Source organism: Aspergillus novofumigatus (assembly GCF_002847465.1).
Source record: "Aspergillus novofumigatus IBT 16806 chromosome Unknown P174scaffold_15, whole genome shotgun sequence".
NCBI lineage: Eukaryota > Fungi > Ascomycota > Eurotiomycetes > Eurotiales > Aspergillaceae > Aspergillus > Aspergillus novofumigatus.
The window spans coordinates 96,865-108,732 of record NW_020194288.1 but is presented as its reverse complement, the minus strand read 5'-3'; positions in this window follow the sequence as shown (position 1 = coordinate 108,732).

The window sequence follows — 11,868 nt, the reverse complement described above, 5'->3', positions numbered from 1 at the left end:
TGGTTTATCTAGTTCATCTAGTTCATCTGGTTCGTCTGGTTCGTCTGGTTCATCTAGTTCGTCTGGTTCGTCTAGTAGTGCAGAGTGATTTCTAATGTTATGGGCTAGAAGCCAGTTCAACCTATGACCTAGGTTTAGACAGTAAGAAATTGCTAAGGAAGAAATCTAGCTAGGGCCGCGGCGGCCAAATATAAAAAGGAGTGTGCAAATGGTTCTCACAGTCATATAACTAGGCAAATTACTACATTAATTAGTACAAGGTCACGTGACCTGCAGCTGGTGTCTAGTTTGGATGTGACTTCGCGAGGGCCGTACAATTTGATTGAACAGCCTGAGCACCCAGCGGGCCCTGCCCGCTACATTCTTGAATCTATTAGTAAAGATTGAATGGGTGTGAGAAATCTTCTGAAATTCTAGCATTTGAAGCTGGTATCTCTTATTCTTCTGTTTTATGCATTCTTAAGTGGTATAGCTATAAGGCAGTTAAGTAAACTATAAAACCAGGCCTTACTGATGAGATGTGTAAAGGCTCAGCTACAGCCCAGCCACTCAATTATGCAGCCACCCCTTGCTTCCTAATTGTTTTCAACCTTCTGTTTTCAACCTCCTGTTTTCACACCTTGAGCCGCTTTCGAATCATCACTGAATGCATCTAGGATAGACAGCGAAGATAAATAGTATCCCCCTTGTCTGGTATTTGAGAAAGACAAGGATTAGTTTTTATTTCATATAATCTACTACTCTCTACCATCCTCTTCCATTGATTATCATCACCAATTCTTACCTAGTCAACAGGCCATCTACCCTAATATGTAGATCCTTATAATTTCTAATCCTTCTTTCTTTAACTACTTAAGTATTAGTTATAATGCCTGCTGATTTTCACCATGGAGCTATTACTTCTACCCCTTTGCCAGTGGAATAACATGGTCCTATTAAAGAAATATTTCCTAATCTAAGTAACTCCTCTACCCCTACTAATCAACCTTAAGAGTTAAAGGGTGCTAAAATACAACAAATCCTATAATAAATTACTAAACTTAAACGCCTTCAACAGATTCAAAGAGTTAATAAGTTTGAATAACTTTCCCATCAAAATAACACCTCTTTAACAGAAGACAGGCAGGAAATTAAATTTAAGAATCTTTCTATTTTTACTATTAAATATTCACTCCAGAAAAGAGAAGAATGGCTTTAAGATATGGAATATATATTTTAAGAAGCCCTAAAGAAATATGCCCCTGATAAGTTTAAAATTATTACTACTATTATATAAATAGACTCCACCTATAGGCAGTGATAGTATATTAAAATTCATAAAATATTAATAGAAAGATAATAAAATGCTAAGAATTTATAGCAGTTTTTCAAAGACTAGACCTTAAGCTTAATCTAAGACACTGAAACTATTAAGGCTAATATTATTATTAAATTATATTAGGCCTATTAACACCCAGATAAGGACCCTAGAGAATTTTATTATTATCTAGATTCTCTAGAATAATACTTCCCTAGACAAGATAAAAAGTAATAAGCTCTGGCCTTCTTTAGCAGCCTTACACCAGAGTTATATACTTATATTTAAGAACACCTTGATAAACTACCAGACACTTAAGATAAAATAGTGTCTATAGCTTTAAAATACTATACCTTTTTACAAAAATAATAGAAATAGAAGAGAAAAGACATTAGGAAGCCTTAAGAAGGGAAATCTTAAGATAGTAACCTATTAAAATACTTTTAAAGGAATTCTGAGAGGTTTATAAAACCTAAATAAAACTAACTTAACAAGGATAGGAATCCCTTAAAATACTATAAATATAGTAGCAAAGAATATCTTACTAACTAGTGCATTACAAGGGATGCTAAAGTCTAATTAATTATAGAAAATAATAAGGGGTTAGAGTAAAACCTACACCTCTGACCTCCTATCTAGTAGTAGGGACTACTACTTATTTCTATATTCTAATATAACTAGCTAATAGCCTTAAAACACATGCTAATCTTAATAGCTGTACTAAGGTTAATATTATTAGTATTACTTTTACAAAATTATAAAAGCTATAGTAAGCTAAACTTACTACCCCTATTATTAGGGTAGTTAACAACTTTATTACCCCTACTTATAGGGTTTAGAAGGTCCCTATCATTGCCCATAATTCTAGGGGTAATAAACAAAGTTTTGAATAAGCTTATATAGCTATTAATTAAGATCTATAACCTAAAGGAAGTCCTATTCTACTTTTAATAACTATATTATAGGACCTCCACATCTACTTATCACTATAGAAATGCTAATAGTGGTTTAAGATATCAACCTTTTCCCTAACCAACCCTCAAAAGTTTAAGAAACTATGTTATAACTATGCAATGGTATTTATATTAGTTAAATTACCTAAAGAGGTATGGCTCTCAGAGGAAGAGAAAGATAAGAAGTATTATTCTCTTAAGAATATACCTCTAGAACTAGCTAAGTTCTATAATATATTCTTAGTAGAAAAGTTAAAGATTATATCTTCTCACTCTTCTTAGGATCATGCTATTAAAATAAAACCTAATAAATTATCACTATTTAGCCCACTATATCCCTTATCCTAAGCAGAACTTTATGAATTAAAGGAGTATCTTAATAAGAATATTATATATAGAAGAATTTAACCTTCTAAAAGCCCTGCAGGAGCTCCTATCCTTTTTATCCTAAAGAAAGATAGGGGACTAAGACTATATGTTAATTACTATAGACTTAATAAGATAATAGTAAAGAATTAGTACCTATTACCCCTTATATTAGAGATTCTTAACTAAATCTCAGGGGCTAAATACTTCAGTAAAATTAATATCTAAGATATATACTATTAAATCCATATTAAAGAAGGAGATGAATGGAAGACAGCCTTTTATACCTAATATAGCTACTATGAGTATATAGTTATGCCTTTTAGCCTTATAAATGCGCTAGCCACCTTCCAGAATTACATTAACACTGCCTTATATAATATTCTTAATATCTTTTATGTAGCCTATCTTAATGATATCCTGATTTTCTCCTAGATAAGAGAGGAACACACTGAACATATCTCTTAAGTCTTAGAAAAACTATAAAAGGTAAAACTATATGCTAAACCCTCTAAATACACCTTCTACCAAAATCATATTAAATTCCTAGGGTATATCATCTCAGCTGATGGTATATCTATGGATATAAGCTGGGTAGAAACTATTATTATATAGGAGGAACCCTATAGTTATTATAATATCTAAGTCTTCTTAGGCTTCTATAACTTCTATTAATAATTTATTAAGAACTATTTCCTAATTGCTTTACCTTTAACTAATCTCCTGAGAGGAATGAAAGAAGGAAAGAAACTAGGATTAGTGAAGTTCAACCTTATTAAGAAGCTTATATTTTAAAAACTTATTATAGCCTTTTAGGCAGCACCACTGTTATAGCACTTTAATTTAGCTCTACTAATTTAGATAGAGATAGATGCCTTAAAAGACAGCATAGCTGGTATCCTCTTCTAACTAGATAAATAAGGGAGATGGCATCCTATTGCCTTCTAGTTAAGAAAGTTTATAGGAGCTGAACTTAATTGGGCAATACTAGATAAAGAATTATTTACTATTGTTTATTCCTTTAAATATTAGTGTTAGTATACTAAAGGAGCTATGCATTAAATTAAGGTCCTTTCTAATTATGCTAACCTGCAAGGTTTTATGAAATAACTAAAGTTAAATGGTAGACAGGCCTATTAGTTAATTTCATTAATACTATTTAATTTTATTATTAAGTACTAAAAGGGGAAGGCTAATCCTGCTGATGCACCTATAAGATGATAGGGTAATCAGACTATGCTATAGTCTGAGAGTGATGATATTATTATACTAATTTATAGATAAATAGTTACTATACAGTCACTGAGGACTAAGTGTCAAGATGACTATAAACTAGAGCTGGGTAATGCACTATTAGAGCTCTATAATTATAAAAACCACCTATTGTGAATGAAAATGAACAGTATATATAATAAATGATAAAGGAAATTTCACGAATGCAAAGGGGAATAGATGGCTTGCCTAGATCTAAAGGAAGAAAGGAAGAATAGGAGGAATAATAGTAGAATAGAATAGAATAGTAGAAGGAAAGTCGCTAAGGATACCTTAGCTTAATGTCTTGATTCCTTGATTCTAAAATAACTAGCTATAGGGTGATTTCAAGGGTGTATTTGTGAATGGATAAGTAGTATGTAGTGTATAACTAGCTAGTAGAGTTCACTAAAGCAAAGGGGAATAGATAGCTTGCCAAGGTAAGAAGGAAGAATAGTAGAAGGAAGTAGCTAAGGATATCTTAGCTAAATGTCTTAATTCCTTGATTTCTCTTGATTGCTTAATTGATTGTAAAACTAGGTGAGGAGTGACCTTGAGGACATATTTATAGGCAGTGGGTAGCTAGGTGATATCACTATGCTGTCATAGTGAGATCACTATTTGCCTCTTATTAAGGTTTAACCATACCATGGTTCTCACCAACACGCCCCCTTAAGCTAAGCATGGGAATGTTTAGATTATGCATTTAGTTATCCCAGTGCAAAAACCCTTTTAGTTTAAGGAAAAAAGGCACTAGTTTTATATCTTAGCAGTATGCTAGTATCTAGCATTAAAACCTTTAATAAGGAGAAAATATGCTAGTTATATCAGCCTAGAATGAATGGCAATTTCTTTTAATATGGCTGATCTATAAGGATAAAACCCTCTTGGGGGATAAAACCTTATTATATATCCTCACTAGGTCCCAGGCTGGCCATTTTCATAAATGTTTTATGTAGCAGATTATTCTCATTTTTAGTGAGGAAATCAGCCAGCTGGTATTTTCTAGGAATGTAGATAAGTTCCACTTTTCCTTCTTGAATAGCCTGTCTATTGAAATGATATATTATTTCAATATGTTTAGATCTTTTATGAAATTCAGGATTTTCAGCAAGTTTCTTAGCTGAGTCACTATCTACTAGGATCCTAGGGGTCCTAGCATTATAGCCTAGTTCTAGGTGATTATTTAGGTATTGGAATATGCTATTCAGATATATAGCCTCCTTTATAGCCTCTTTTAGGGCCATGTATTCAGCTTCACAGCTGCTTAAGGCTATAGTTTTCTGTAGCTGGGAGTTCCAACTTATAGGGTTATTGATCCCTATATCACCACTTAGGCTAAATATATATCCTGAAGTAGATTTTCTTTGATCTAAATCATTACCCCAGTCTGAATTAGAATATCCTTTTATAAAAAGGTCATTTCCTTTGCAGTTATATACTAGGCCCAGTTCTGGGTATCTTAATAGATATTTCCAGATCCTATTAAGGGCATTAAAATGCTCTTTATTAGGATTGCTCATATACCTAGCACAGTAGGTAGTGCTGAAGGTAATATCAGGCCTAGTTTTAAGGGCAAGATATAGGATAGAACCTATTTGCTTTTGATATTCTTTGATATCATTCTTACTAGCTTGGCTAGTATTCTTTCTAAGCTTAATCCCAGGTTCACCAGGGATTAGAACAGGCTTATATGTGCCTTGGTGGATGAATAGTAATTTATCTTTATAGTTTATAGAGATATCATTCCCCAGAAAGGTTGCCACTGAACCAATTTCTTTTAGTTTCATATATTTTTGAGCCTTATTGGATATCTCTCTTATATAGGCTAGATTTTCATGTATTATAAGTATATCATCCACATGGCATATAATAATGCATATAGTGGCAGTATTTATAAATATTCCTTCATCATAAGGAAGGACATGAAAATCTAGTTCTTTTAGAACTTTAGTTAAATATTTATACCAAAGCCTTGGGGATTGTTTAAGACCATATATAGCCTTATTTAGATGGCAGACCTTGCCCCTATATTTAGGATTATTATAGACCCCTATAGGTAGTAGAGTATAAATATCAGCATCAATATCAGCATGCACAAAGGCATTTTTGACATCATATTGCATAATATGCCATCCTTTATTAATAGCTATTATAAGGATTAGGTGCCAGGTTTCAGTTCTGCAGGTAGTAGAAAAAGTTTCTAAGAAATCAATTCCTAGCCTTTGATAGAAACCCTGAATCACCCATCTGGCTTTATATCTAATAGTTTTTTCACTATTAGTTATATAGTTATTATTTATAATAGCAGTATTAGTTATAGGCTTTTCTTTAAAAACCCATCTACCCTTTAGGGCAGTTTTCCCCTTAGGAAGATCAACTATATCATAGGTATGTTGGCTTTCTAGCTCATGAACCTCCTCTAAGCATGCCCTTAGCCATTCCTTAGAATTAGGGCTATTCATAGCTTCTGGGAAGGTATTAGGCTCATTTATAGTAGTAGTAGTTAGAAGAAAGTCTGCTATTTCTTCCTTCTTATTTAAAGAATTTAGATAATTCTTTAATATAGTGTCACTAATAGTGAATAGGGCCCTATCTTCTCCTACTACAGAGAAGTTTATATTATTATGTTCTTTTCTCTGGGGAACTTGAACTTCAATCCTATGATTAGGAATAGTTGATACATCCTTTATTTTAGACCTAGTCATTGGTCCAGAATGATTAGGGCTAGCTACTCTAGACTCCCTAATAGAACTATTATTCTTATTAGGGGTAGCTGAGCTAGACTCCTTTATAAGGCTATCATTAGCCTTTATATCAATATAGTCATATTGATTTGAATCCTTAGATATTAGGGATTTCTGAATTGGCTGAGGTTCTGGGAATTGATTTTCTAGGATAGTAACATCCCTAGACCATAAAGCCTTATTCCTTTTTAGATCCCATAGTTTATAGTGATTATATTGGCTATAGCCAATAATAATGGCTTTCTCCTTTCTGGGAGATAGCTTATCTTTAGGCATATTACTATGGTAGTATGCTATAGATCCCCAAGATCTAATATTCTGGATATATGGCTTTTCCTTATGAAATATTTCATAAGGTGTTTTGAATCCTAAGGCATTATGGGGTGTTCTATTATATAGATAGGCACTAGTAACTAGTGCCTCACCCCATAGATATTTAGGAGCATTTGCCATTATTAGAAGGGATCTAACTTTACTAAGTAGAGTCAGGTTTATCCTTTCTATTAAGCCATTGGGCTCTTTAGTATAGATAGGGGTAGTATTATGAATAATACCATAGTTATTTAATGCCTTTTGGAAGCATTTATTAGTATATTCAGGCCCATTATCTGAAAAGAATTCTCTTATTCTTTTCTTATCATTATTATTCTCTGCCCTTTTTGCATAGTTTATAAAGGTCTGAAAAGCCTCATTTTTATGCCTTAGCAGGAATACCCATAGATACCTAGACTTTCTTATCTAGGAAGGTTATATAGTACCTGTATTTATCATAGGTGGGTGATAAGGGGCCTCCTATATCACTATGGATCCTTTCAAGGATATCATAATCCTTTTTATTCAGGGATCCTTTATTAATATATCTTTTATCCTTAGCAAGGATGCATGTAGGGCATTTATTTCTTTTAAATTCTTCTAAGTCTTGCTTAGATATAGCTATCCCCATATTGCCAAGTAGCAATCCTAGGGGTATAGCATTTATATGCCCTAATCTCATATGCCATTTCCTAAATTCAGATAATTCTGAATTATTTAGACAGGCATTGACATGTTCCTTAGGATATAAGATAGTGAATAGGATATGGTAGAGGCTGTTTTTCTTATTTCCAGCTATAATAGTTTGGTTTTTAAGATATAGGGATACTTTATCTTTAGTAAAGATAGTAGTTAACCCTAGTGCCTCAGATATTCTATCTACACTTATAAGATTAATCCCTAATTCAGGGATGTAATAGACATCCTTTAGTATATTTATATATCCTGAGGGATATTTAATAAGGATATTGTTGGTGAGAACCATGGTATGGTTAAACCTTAATAAGAGGCAAATAGTGATCTCACTATGACAGCATAGTGATATCACCTAGCTACCCACTGCCTATAAATATGTCCTCAAGGTCACTCCTCACCTAGTTTTACAACAAATCAAGCAATCAAGAGAAATCAAGGAATTAAGACATTTAGCTAAGATATCCTTAGCTACTTCCTTCTACTATTCTTCCTTCATACCTTGGCAAGCTATCTATTCCCCTTTTGCTTTAGTGAACTCTACTAGTTAGTTATACACTACATACTACTTATCTATTCACAGTGGTGGTAGCTTGTTAGCCTTCCTTCTATTAAATACCTCTAGAAACTCATGGTAATGCGCTGGCAACTTCATGGCTGGGTTAGTATGCTTCTTAACCCGCAAGGCCTCCTTAATATCCTTAATACTAGCAGCAAAGATCCATATAGTCCTGTCCTTTCTCTGCTGCCAGTTATAGATGGTGAATCCCTGGGCGCTAATCTGCCTTATTGCTAGTTTTGGTTTATTCTTTATACTCTCTACTGTGAACCCATCTGCAAGCCTTAGCCAGGGTCCCTCAGCCTCTACTACTACTCTCTGATCCTTCATCCATGGAATTCCCAAGATTAAATCAGTGCCTTTGCCTAGCTTAGGTACCACGTAGGTGTAGACCATATGTTGGTAGTTACTGCTGACATCTAGGGAGAATTGGGTGATTGTTAAAATAACACTTCCTATTCGTCTGGTTCGTCTGGTTCGTCTGGTTCGTCTAGTTCGTCTGGTTCGTCTGGTTCGTCTGGTTCGTCTGGTTCGTCTGGTTCGTCTGGTTCGTCTGGTTCGTCTAGTTCGTCTGGTTCGTCTAGTTCGTCTGGTTCGTCTGGTTGTGCGAGCGATTTCTAATGTCACGGGCTAGAGGCCGGTTCAACCTATGACCTAGGTTTGGACGGTAAGAAATCGCTAAGGAAGAAATCTAGCTAGGGCCGTGGCGGCCAAACATAAAAAGGAGTGTGCGAATGGTTCTCGCGGTCACATGACCGGGCAGATTACTACATTGATTAGTACGAGGTCACGTGACCTGCAGCTGGTGTCCAGTTTGGATGTGACTTCGCGAGGGCCGTACGATTTGATCAAACAGCCCGAGCACCCAGCAGGCCCTGCCCGCTACATAATCTAGTTAATAGTATTTTAGTTATAGTTAATAGGTTCTCTAAATAGTCACTCCTCTTCCCTATCTTAATAATGATAACTATAGTAGAACTAGCCGAACTATTCTATTAAGAAGTTAAATTAAAATTTAGACCACCTAACAGTATTATTTTAGACTGAGGACCAGTCTTTACCACTAAATTCTGGGTGAAATTATGCTATATTATAAAGATTAAATAAAGGCTATTAACTGTGTTTCATGCCTAAACTAATAGTTAAATAGAATAGATAAACCAAGTCCTTAAAAGATACCTCTATTATTTTATTAATAAAGAATAAAACAACTGGGTAACCCTGCTAAGAGAAGCTAAGTTTACTATAAATAGAGTAATTAATATATTGCTAAATAAATCCCCATTTAAAATCTTACTAGGCTACAATCCAGACTTTTATATATGTGCTAAGGATAGGGTTGTTATTTTTGCGGGTTGGGCCGGGTTCTCCGATCTTTTGAACCCAACCCGCCGGGTTCGGGTTCTAGATTTCTAGGGCCTAAACCCAGCCCATAACCCGGCGGGTTCTAGATAGTCAACCCAGCGGGTTCTATTCTGCCGAAAAATCTACATTCCGCCTACCTAATCTAGTTAGTATGTATTTAATTTTTCTATACCATACTAGCATCTATACTAGCATTCAAAATATATATATATAAATAATGCATTCTACATAGAAATCTAACCTAGGTTAGTGTATTCTAATTACTAGGTATTGTAATTAAAACCCGTTTTTAGAACCCAACCCTTAGCGGGTTCTAAGAATTAGAACCCAACCGACCCACGGGCCCTAGAACCTGAACCCAAACCCGGCCCATGGCGGGTTAGGGCCGGGTTGGGTTAGGGTTCCCGGGTTGGGTTTAACCAGTCTAGCTAAGGATAGTACTATAGGGGGAGAGATTCCAGCTGTGATAGCATGAGTATAAAAACTTTTAGGTCTTTAAGAAAGATTAAAGGAATAATAGCATAAAGCTAGTGAAATATAAGCAAAGCACTATAATAAATATTATAAGGAATTAACATTGGAAAAAGGATAACTAGTAGGGCTATTAATAAAGAATCTTAAGTTAAAGGTTCTAAGTAAGAAGCTAGCTCCTACTTTTATTAGATCTTTTCATATGCTAGGTGCTGTTGGTTTACAAGCATATTATCTTACTTTACTTATAAAATATGATTAAATTCATAATGTCTTTCATGTGTCATACTTAGTGTTGGTGAGAACCATGGTATGGTTAAACCTTAATAAGAGGCAAATAGTGATCTCACTATGACAGCATAGTGATATCACCCGGCTACCCACTGCCTATAAATATGTCCTCAAGGTCACTCCTCACCTAGTTTTATAAGAAACTAAGAAATCAAGAAATTAAGGAATCAAGACATTCAGCTAAGATATCCTTAGCTACTTACTTCCTACTATTCTCCTTTCATACCTTGGCATAGACTGGTTAAACCCAACCCGGGAACCCTAACCCAACCCGGCCCTAACCCGCCATGGGCCGGGTTTGGGTTCAGGTTCTAGGGCCCGTGGGTCGGTTGGGTTCTAATTCTTAGAACCCGCTAAGGGTTGGGTTCTAAAAACGGGTTTTAATTACAATACCTAGTAATTAGAATACACTAACCTAGGTTAGATTTCTATGTAGAATGCATTATTTATATATATATATTTTGAATGCTAGTATAGATGCTAGTATGGTATAGAAAAATTAAATACATACTAACTAGATTAGGTAGGCGGAGTGTAGATTTTTCGGCAGAATAGAACCCGCCGGGTTGACTATCTAGAACCCGCCGGGTTATGGGCCGGGTTTAGGCCCTAGAAATCTAGAACCCGAACCCGGCGGGTTGGGTTCAAAAGATTGGAGAACCCGGCCCAACCCGCAAAAATAACAACCCTACCTTGGCAAGCTATCTATTCCCCTTTGCTTTAGTGAACTCTACTAGTTAGTTATACACCACATACTACTTATTAATTCACACTTAGAACCATGGAATTAGGTGAAGCATGATTAATTACTACTAATGCTAGAGCTTGAAGATGATAATAAATAGGAAGTTGAAGAGGTTAAGGATAACCATATTATCAGAAATAAATAGTACTATTTGGTTAAATGGAAGGACTGGCCCTTAGAATACAACTAGTAGGTCTATACTAATAATATGACTAATGCACAAGAAGTAATATAGAAATATAAGAAAAGAATTATTATTATTAACTAACATAAAGGCGCCAGGAAGGCTTAGCTAAGGCTAAGTATAATAGATGAATATAGAATATAATGCTAACTTAAATATCCTTAAGCACTAAAAGAAAAGACTGATTAATATTAGCTAAGTAAGTCTGGCTAGTAACCACTGTTTTATTATTATAGAAATAGATGCTAATCACCTTGATCTCCTCTATAAAGAAGAGAAGAGAGGCAGCCTAAGCCATATACCTAGTATTACTAGGCATAAGTTGAAGAGCTTTGGCTAAATGATATGCAGCCTATTTATTAGCAGTAGCCCTAGTATTTAGGTACTGAATGTGAGCTAATTTAGTGTAATAACCTTTAAGGAATTTATTATACTTATTACTCTATAAGAATGTTAGCATTAAGACAGTGCTATAGTGATAAATTAACCTAGAAACTTACATACTATTCCTTTTTCTTTCCTGTAATGCTATATAACTGATAGTAGCTCTACTCTATGTTTTTAAAGGTATTAATAAGCCTAAGAAGAGTAACTAAAAAGTCTATGAAAAGGCTCAGGTCCTAGGTATACTAGG